The sequence below is a fragment of the Phoenix dactylifera genome, chromosome 4 (assembly GCF_009389715.1).
Source record: "Phoenix dactylifera cultivar Barhee BC4 chromosome 4, palm_55x_up_171113_PBpolish2nd_filt_p, whole genome shotgun sequence".
NCBI classification, from domain to species: Eukaryota; Viridiplantae; Streptophyta; class Magnoliopsida; order Arecales; family Arecaceae; genus Phoenix; species Phoenix dactylifera.
The window spans coordinates 3,999,730-4,009,758 of record NC_052395.1 but is presented as its reverse complement, the minus strand read 5'-3'; the positions used below and the strand labels follow the sequence as shown (position 1 = coordinate 4,009,758).

Here is a 10,029-nt window from a genome sequence, read left to right as displayed (position 1 = left end):
TGTGCTGCTACAAGTAAAATAAACTTATCTTCCTTTAAAAAAACTATCGCAATAGCGGATAGGTGAGCACCGGTCCTCGAGATCTTGTTGCAAGTCTTAAGACTTCAATTTATTGGTGCTTGATCAGGCACCATGTTCCTTTGTGAAACTCCATTTCTGAATGGAATATGAATGTGCTTGTTGCGGGGACGGCACTTTGGCCGGAGCCTTACACAACAGCATAGCCCACATTAAGCTAGTAGAGAAGAGGATTGCGTTCCTTCCGAGGTATTGTCCGCTTTGGGCGCTCCGGCCTGCGCGTCCAGCGCTGACGGAGGGAGACTGGTGCCCTCGAGAGGAAAGGATTTCCACCCCCCCATTTAAGGCACAGAACCTTTTCGCTACTAGCCGATGTGGGACTATGTTTAGGTTTCCCCCGCAATATAGCCCCCCAGCGGGAGGTTCCTGTGGCGCCTCCCAATCCTGGGGGTAGTCAACGGCAGAGGGGCCCTTCCCACAGACGGCGCCAACTGTTGCGGGGACGGCGCTTTGGCCGGAACCTCACGCAACAGCATAGCCCACATTAAGCTAGCAGAGAAAGAGGACTGCGTTCCTCCCGAGATACCGCTTTGGGCGCTCCGGCCCGCGCGTCCAGCACTGACGGGGGGAGACTGGTGCCCTCGAGAGGAAAGGATTTCCACCCCCTATTTAAGACACAGAACCTTTCGCTACTAGCCGATGTGGGACTATGTTTAGGTCCCCCCCCCCCCCCGCACCAGTGCTTACTCCTGGAAACCTGAACATGATTCATAAACCTCATGGACAACATCCATTTTGAAATTAGATATGAAATTACTGGAGCACTTGGAGGTGTTTTAATTTGAATGATACATGATAGATACCAGGTCTTTGTCACAAGAAAAAATGCTGCATCTCAATATATCTGCAAGTTAATATGAACTTTTGCTACAGGCATGCACCAGTACCGCAAGATTAGCCAGAGATTTTCTATCAGGCAGATTTTTGCTGATTTCAACTACTAACATGTCTTTGTATAATTTAGCAAACTGAATAATACAATCCTCTAATTCGTTGAATTTAGCTCGTCAATCGATCTAGTTAATTACTTCGTCATATTAATATAGACTTCATACTTGCTCCCACGTACTTCGGCTTTCTCCCTATACATATATATACACACACACACAGTAGGCCATGCCTTCAAATATGAGCGGAAGAGCAAAGAAGCCGAGTCATGTTAAGCTTAAAGCTACTCCAGCTCGGCCTATTGATTATCTCGAGACCAAGCTTATATTAAAAACATTAAATCTAGTTATTATTTTCTCATCAGACTCAGTAACCTTGCAAACATTTTGGTTAAATCTCTCTGGAACTGGAAACATTCTTACCGCGCCTGTAAGCTAAAAAAGGAATGATTTTGAAGGTAGACTATAGATTGCAGAGTGGGAAAGAGGAATCGACGAAGAACCCATTCACCTTCAGCCCTTGCGAACAGTGTGAAGTCTTTCTTTCTCTTCATTACAATAGGATTATTCTTGCATGAATTAGGTTGTGCCAGTTGCCCAAGGCCCACGGAGGAGCACACCAACCCAATTGGACGCAGGTTCAGCTCAGGCATAGCTGTGTAAGGCTGGCCAGGCCTACAAAAGTACCAAGCGAGTGTCATGAAAGGAAAGGACAAGCAGAAGAAATCTAAGGACACGGTGATTAGCATGACGGCCGAGTTGGACCGTTGCAAAGAGAATACCCAGAATACCGTCTGCCAAATGTCCCAAATCCGGCGTGTGGAGAGATCCTGTGGGCTTATTCTCTGCCAACTTTTGCAGTCTCCTCACGCCGTCCGTCCTCCAGTCTCGGTCACGACCACCAACCTGCAAGCAGGAAAAAAGAAGCTAATTTAACATCATCCTAGTTCTCGTTATCACATGAAAAATAAAGAAGCGTAGGAGCAAGGCCTTCTTGAATTGCCATGGGGCACCACTTTTTCCTCACGCATGCTTGCAAAAGCCAACCTCCTTTATGGAACAAGGAACCGTTGATCCCTTCTTCTCTCCTTTCTGTGGGCTAATGACAAAAGCACTGAACTGCCAGCTCTCACTTGTGGAAAACTTTGTACATGCTCTAATACACGAGATTATTCAATGTACTTACATATGAATAGTGTTATGAATGTATAGATAGTGTTGTGTAGTACGAGCTACATTCACGGCAGATCAAACTCATGCATAGAAACTTTCTGTGAGCCTAAACTATGGACGATGAACCATTGAAATTTGCTGGTTTATTTTTAAATAAATTTTTGATATATATGATAAATAATTTTTTGGTAATTACAAGAGTTAAGCTACCTATCTTTCTTTTTTGAAATTCACTAGAAATTTCTAGACACGGGTCCAACATGTAGTCTGTTGGCTAAATCTTAACTCGGGACACTTGCAAAGAAGGTTACCATGCAGAGACTCCCTTAGATAAAAACAGTATATATCTTTGCAATCATTTGATATATTGATGTACAACGATGCATTATGTTCTAATAAGAAGCAATGATGCTTTCAAATCTTAATGCAGGTGGAGATATATAGACCATGCTGTAAATAACAAGGTACGTATATACCTAGTAAAGCAGAAGGTTATATTCTTGCATGGAAAACTTATTTTTAAGAGAGATCTGGTAGTAAGATTCTCCATGGATGAAGCATTGCTATTGGCTCCTTTGTTGATTAGATTTAATTAATTAATCTAATTGATAATTACAAGAGTTAAGCTTCCCACCAAGAATTTTTTAAATTTTGTTTTGGAATTTACTTGAAAAGATAAAAAATGGTGGGCTCCTCCTCTGGCGGGTCCCGCCTGACGGCCTGAGCAGTCCAAGGCTGGCCAACGGACCCTGACAGACTGGTATCTCTCTCCATCTACGTGTATATAAATTTCTCCCACTCACCCAATAAGCCTATGACGCTCTCTCTTCGATTTTTCTCGACGCCCAAAGCAATGGCCGAGGAGACTCAGACCAAGGCATCCGAGGCGGCCCAGGAGGTCGTCGTCCGCCGGGGGGCGGCGGCGGCGGAAGAGAAGGAGGTGTCGAAGGAACTACCGCCGCCGCTGCCGGCCTCCGAGGCAGAGGAGGACCCCAAGAAGCCCTCCGGAGAGGAGGCGGCGTCCCTCTACTGACGTCGTCCATGTCCGTCTCCTTCAAGGAGGAGGCAACCTCGTCGCCAACCTTGAAGACCCAGAGAAGAAGGCTCTCAACGACCTCAAGCAGCTCGTCCAAGCCGCCCTCGCCAACCACGAGTTCTCCCCTCCACCGCACCCCCCGCCGGCGCGGAGCCACCGTTCAAGGCTGAGGAGGAGGCTAAGCTGAAGTACCCCCTCCCCGGCGCAGGCGACAGAGGAGCCAGCCCCACAAGCGGACGTCCTCCGCCGCCGCCGACGGCGCGGGCGGAGGCCCGTCGTGGAGAAAAGATGGCGCCCGGTACAGTAGAATCCATTGAAGTGACCGTCGTCCCCGCCACCTCCCCGTCACCCTCCGAGGAGGCGCCTCCTGCGGCGCCGGAGGAGGAGAAGACCCCTGCACCCCGCCGGCCGCGGCGGCGCAGCCGCCGGAGGAGGTGTTAATCTGGGGGATCCCGCTCCTCGGCGACGAGAGGAGCGAAATCGTCCTCATGAAATTCCTCCGAGCCCGGGACTTGAAGGTCAAAGAAGCCATGGCGATGCTGAAGAACGCCGTGATTTGGAGGAAGGAGTTCGGCATCGAGGCGCTCCTCGAGGAGGACCTCGGCATCCCGGAGATGGAGAAGGTGGTCTTCATGCACGGCACCGACAAAGAGGGCCACCCGGTTGGCTACAACGTCTACGGGGAGTTTCCAGAACAAGGAGCTCTACGCCATGGCCTTCGCCGACGAGGAGAAGAGGCAGAGGTTTCTGCGGTGGAGGATCCAGTACCTTGAGAAGGGCATCCGCCAGCTGCTCGGACTTCAGTCCTGGCGGAGTCTCCACCATGGTTCAGGTCACTGATCTCAAGAACTCGATCGGCCCCATGAAGCGTGAGCTTCGCCACGCCCTCACCCTGCTCCAAGATAATTACCCTGAGTTTGCTGCTAGCAGGTATATTTGAATCCATCACTAATTCTCCGTCTCATTCAATATATCTCTCTCTGCTTTTATGACTTGCTTTTGAGGTCATCGTTTGTGTTGCGCTTGAAATAGAAAAAAAAAAAAAGTTTAGATTTTTATTTCCAGTATTGCCTTTTTTGCATTGGTCTTAATCAAGTTGGCTTTTTTTTATCAAAACCATACCAATATAAGGTTTGAATTCCAATATAATTTTTAGCTAGAAGGGAATAATTCCAATATAATCAAGCTAAATTGCGTTGTGTCTTGTTATTTTTTGGCCTTTGTTCTTTAAACAATTTTGCTTACAGAAAGGTTGGGTTTCTTCTGATTGTTAAAGAGTAATAACATGTTTGGGCCTTGTCAGATATTCATCAATGTTCCATGGTGGTATCTTGCTTTCAATCGAATGATCAGTCCGTTCTTCACCCAGAGGAGCAAGAGCAAGTTTGTTTTTTGCTGGGCCATCCAAAACAGCTGAGACCCTTTTCAAGTCAGTGGAGATCTGCCGAGCTTCTTCTATGTTTTAAGTCATTTTAGGCAATTAAGTTTGAGGAATTTTTTTTTCATATTCTTTTGTTTGATGCATGCAGATACATTGCTCCTGAGCAAGTCCCAGTACAGTATGGAGGCCTGAGCAAGGAGAAGGACCCCGATTTCACTGCTGCTGATGCCGGTTACTGAGATCGCCATCAAGCCCTCGACGAAGCAAGTCATAGAGATACCGGTTAATGAGGTGCGGAGCTTGTTCCTCTCACCAATTCATCAAATGGTTTTTGCTTCTAAACTATCAACTACTATGCCATGTCCTTATGAAGGTGGTTTCAGAAAATGATCTTTGGACTGAATGCTATTCCTTGCAGAAATGCCTTCTTGTTTGGGAGCTCCGAGTCCTGGGATGGGATGTGACCTTCGGTGCGGAGTTTGTGCCGAGCTCGGAGGATGGATACACTGTGATTGTGCAGAAGGCTAGGAAATTGGTTGCTGCTGATGAACCTGTGGAGAAGAACAGCTTCAAGATTGAGAAGCAGGCAAGGTGGTTCTCACAGTGGACAATACCACCTCAAAAAAGAAGAAGCTCCTCTACAGATACAAGATCAAGAGCTCTACTGTATCCCTTTGAGGAGTTGCCTGGAGAAGGGATAGAAGGGAAGTGACCATTGTTGAGGGACTTTTTTCACTGGATGGATGCAGACTTGAGTTGGTGTTATTTGGGAAGATGCTTATTCTACCAGTATTTTTGCATCTTGTTCCTATTATGAGTTGATTATTTTGTTTAGTGTAAGCGTATTGATGTTGTGTTTTTTGGGGGTCTCTGTCAACTTTATTATTTACTTTGTAAATTATCTGTCTACATTTGGTCTCTCTGGTGTTACTCTTATTATATGATTGCTTTGCTAGAAACCTGTGCCATGGGAGGCATCCATTTGTTTCTATTCTTATTTCTGAATCCTTCTTGTTTGTTGATTAGGCTTTCTGACCATTCTTTCCCCAGCACACACATAAACAAAAAAAAAAGGGAAGAATCCTTCTTGTTTATTCTTTATTTTCTTTGTTCCTCATTCTCTGTATCAAGAGTTCTATCTAACAACTAGCTGTTTTCAGAAATATATAAACTTTTGGCTGATTTCTTCAATCCATGGAAACAAGTTTCCATCGTTCTCTTCTTACATTTGCCGATTCGAGCTCATGAGATCAGAAGAACTCGGCGAACGTAACATGCCTCCAACACCTATTTATTATTCTTGGTTGCATTACAATAAATGGTTACCTCCAAGGTGGAATTAGAGACGAAAGTTATCAATGGCCTCCAGGGACAAAGGAGAGGGACAAGAGTAATGATGCCGGGACTCTGACCTCTCTGTGCGGCAGATGAATCCTATGTTCACTGATGCAGGATTTACTTGCATATGAGCAAAAATGGGCATTAAGAAAGAGGGATGTGCTTCCCTTTTTGTCAACAAAACATCAGTCAGGTCCTTGTTTGAGGCGTGACCTAGTGTTCTGGTGCAGGAAATAAAAAAAATATTGAGTAAATTACTTTTTTTTTTGTTTGCTTTCTGAACTCTACGTTTATTACATTTACATCATCCAGTAGTTTATATGATCTACATTTGCACCCATAGAGTTAGTAAATCCATCCGAATGAGTAAAAAAATACATATTTTTTTTTATATCCTTAGATAGCTATTATATATATAATATAGTTATTTTGATCGTTTAAAAAAAATGATGCAGCATTTGAATCCTATTTAAAATTAACAGTTTATTTAATATCCTGTTAAGTTTTGGATTAAAGTATTAATAAAATAAACTTAAGAAAAATAAATGTAGGTTTTCCGAACTACTAAGTGTAAATGTAATTTATTTATAATTTTAAGAAGATTTTTGTAATTTGTAGCATTCACTCTAGGCATGAACCTTCTCCAGCCATATAGCCTTTGACTGTTGGATTTCGTTCTCCATGTCTTATTTGCATTCTTATCCATAACTTTCCTTCTTCTCAACTGTTCACCATTAGGTAACTGGGGACTTTGGGACTTTGGTAGTGATTGGATTAGAAGTTCCCCACCATTTACGTTGTTCGTGATTAAAGCATGAGCTGTTGTCACGTTCCTCTTCAGCTTCTCCCACCCCAATCCACCTGTTTGGGTCCATGAGAAATGAAAAACTGCTCCTAAAAATCATAAAAACTTGATTAATAATCCTTATGTTATACTATTTTAAATGTTTGATTTCATCTTAAGACCTTTTTGGATTCCGACTCTATATCAACTTGCTGGAAGCCAGATGTGCTAGAATTTAGAACGTGAGTGTGGCCCCCTCATCCACTCCTTGGAGGCACTTTCTCTTCCCCCTAGACACGTATCAAGCTTTTATAGACATGGGCCAAATGCCATCAGGACCATTCCCCCTTCTTTTAATCCAAAGGAGGAGGACAATCTCATTCTATCATTTGGAAATTATTGTTAGGGAAATGAATGATTCCATTTCATCTTTTACCCTGAAATTGGTCACCAAAGACTTCTTTAAGATATAGTACGAGATTAATTGACCTAAGTGAAAGTATTGCCTACTTAATATTCCACAAAATCATGATTTTGTAATCTTTCAATGTTGTTACCCAATTTTATTGATTAATTGAATAATGTAATAAAGTTCCCTTTATTTTCACATGTTTACCTGCTTATATGCATGGTCATGTACCATATGCAGCAAACAATTGATATTCTAAAAGTTGAAGAATAACTTGACTAAATGATCGCCATTGACACAAAACCCTACCATGATTCAAGCTAGCAATTTCAGAGAGTAATTTTGTCCTTGAGCAAAGCTAAAATAGCAATCACCCCTGTAGACAACCTTGGCGAAATAGGTTTAATGTAAGCACATGATCTTTTCATTTCATTTTATTTTAAATTTTTTAAAGAGAGGGAGGGCAACGCACTCGTTGTTTAATTTTCTTGATTCTAATACTTGAAATGCACTATCCATGATTCGAACCCCAAAATCTCTGTAATGAGCCCTAGTTCGTGCTGCAAATAGTCTTTCATCTCTGAAGGTCTGTTTAACCGTAAAATCTTATCGACCCAATAAGATCTTTCAATAGGTGCTTTTCTTCCAAGAGCATGCCGTAAGAAAATTTGTTTGGAGAAGAATTTTCAGCCGGAGGGTGGCTAATCATTGGAAAGCAAGGGTAGTTAATGCGCCTCTTAAGGTGATTTATCTTATCCCTATAACTAGGGCTAATTGGCTCGATGTGCTTGCAAACATTTTGTGTTGCCTCTGAGGATAAGTGGTTAGTTTGTCATTGTTTCTCGCCAAACTTCGGCCATAGTCGCATAGTTCAACTCCAACAAGGCAGCTGCAGCTGAATGTACATAGCATGCGAGATCGACAAAAACCTAAGATGAACACTTATTAGAGATTCGACACTATGGCTACAATTTTAGAGAGGGGAGGCATTCATAGATAGAGAAATCCCCTCTACCTGTCTATATGACTTACCTACTTGCAATGTGTTCCTCTTTATCTCCGACAGAAATTGACTGTTGTTCAGGAGGGATTTCTCTACATGAAGATGTCCCCACTGGATTTTGTTCAAGATTTAATTCAGAAGGAAGAAGACAGACAAAATGTCTCATGGGGGCATAACCAAGTCGTTATCAGGATAGGAAAGAAAAAGGAATAGAATATTGGGTTAGAGAGGGTGAGGCATGTGGCTATGTCTCAGGCCTTCTTAGCCTGGTCAAGGTGGGCTCCCATGGGGAATTTGGCTACTTTGCTCCCTCTAATGTGGTGGGTAGGGGGGTAGGGCAAACAAGCATGTGCCTTTCTGATCGCCCTTCCCCACTGATTGTTGGCTGTACTATTGAAAATTTGTAACTTGATAGCACGATGCATCAAAACTTTATAATTTTGTGGTAAGACACAAAAATTATTTTTACATCTTCGTACGATCAGATGCAAACCCTAATCCTTCACTAGCCACTCATCGGGACACTTGGCGTCTACATCCCTTTCACCTCGTCCCCCTTTCTCTTCATTGCTTTTCCTTCCCCCCCCCCCCCCCCCCCCCCCCCCCCCCTCTCTCAGTTTGCTCAAGATGCATGAAACCTTGAAGATGGATTAGGAAACCAAGTTCTTTTGAAAACCTCCTCATAGGAGAGAGGTAATGGGGGTGCAACTTAAGCACTTGGCTGCCATAAAACTAGATCATCACCCAAAGCCTTGTCCTAGCATCTTAGCCAAGAGGGAGTTCCCGAATATTATGAGCCACTAGACTATTGATCGGATGACCTAAAACTAAAGGGAGATGAATTGGTGCATAAATGATCAAAAAGCTACAAAAAAAAAAAACCCTGCCCATTTAATATTAAGCACAAAACTCAATGGGCTTAGGCCTTAATGGGTCAACGGGTTGGTTGCAGGTTGGCGAGTTATATATAGGTCGGGTTTGGCTCGAGCATCTCTAACCAGCTAGCAAGTTGGATTGGGTTTGGATAAGATTTTATGAGCCTTAACATATGAGGTCAACTTGACCTAACCCGTTGTTTGCCAACTGTTGTTGAGTCGAGGCAATTTTAGCCATGCCGATTGGGTTTGCCAGATCAGCAGATCATACCTAACCCAATCGGTAAATTGAAATATATGGTTTTAAAACTTTTTTAATCTATAGCCAACCATTTAGGACGGAGAAAAAACCCATCAAATTAATTGGAGAAAATTGAAAACATTTTGCTGTTAGCTCTTTAATTGCTCGACACTTTTTAGACTGGTGTTAAATATTTAACCAGTGTAGCTTTTGGTGGGGGTGGCATCTTGGATGGAAAGAAAGTCTTCCGGGCTGAGTGGAAGATTTAAGAGAAGTTCTTTCTAAATTTAACAAAGTGGGCTTGTTGTCTTGAATGTTTACTTTCGTCACTAAGTGGCTTCTTATAAGAAAAATTGGGGGGAAAAATCAGTTCTTCAGAGATACCAAGTATTCACACTCATGGATTTTCATTGGGAGAGTTCAATTCAGAAGCAACAAGCTTCTTGGGGCCTTTTGTCTTACTTGTTTCTAGACATGTCACAGATGAAGCTTGTGGGTACATAGAAGGAGCTACAGGAACCTTAGCTTCGGCTGCATCATTTAGAGTTCTGTTGGCTTGTAGCATATGGAGTCAATGTTTGGTGCAAGACTGAAGTCCCCGATTCTATCTTTGAAAGTTGTTTTGAATTCTCACAGAAAAAACAGAAAGATTTGGTGGCACACTAAAATTTTATAAGATCTAACAAATTATGCGGTCAAAACTTGGTGCAGACCTATGTGGACAACATATATGCATCAAATTTCAATGATCTTAGGCATATTAGAAAGATCATTTCAATATCTACAATTGCCATATATGATGCTTGGTTAAATTCCACCATTTT

The 10,029-nt window shown here is 42.9% G+C and overlaps 1 pseudogene; it reads left to right on the top strand.

The window, feature by feature from the left end:
• Positions 1 to 2,970: 2,970 nt before the first annotated feature.
• Positions 2,971 to 5,514, top strand: LOC120110393 (annotated as a pseudogene).
• Positions 5,515 to 10,029: the final 4,515 nt, after the last annotated feature.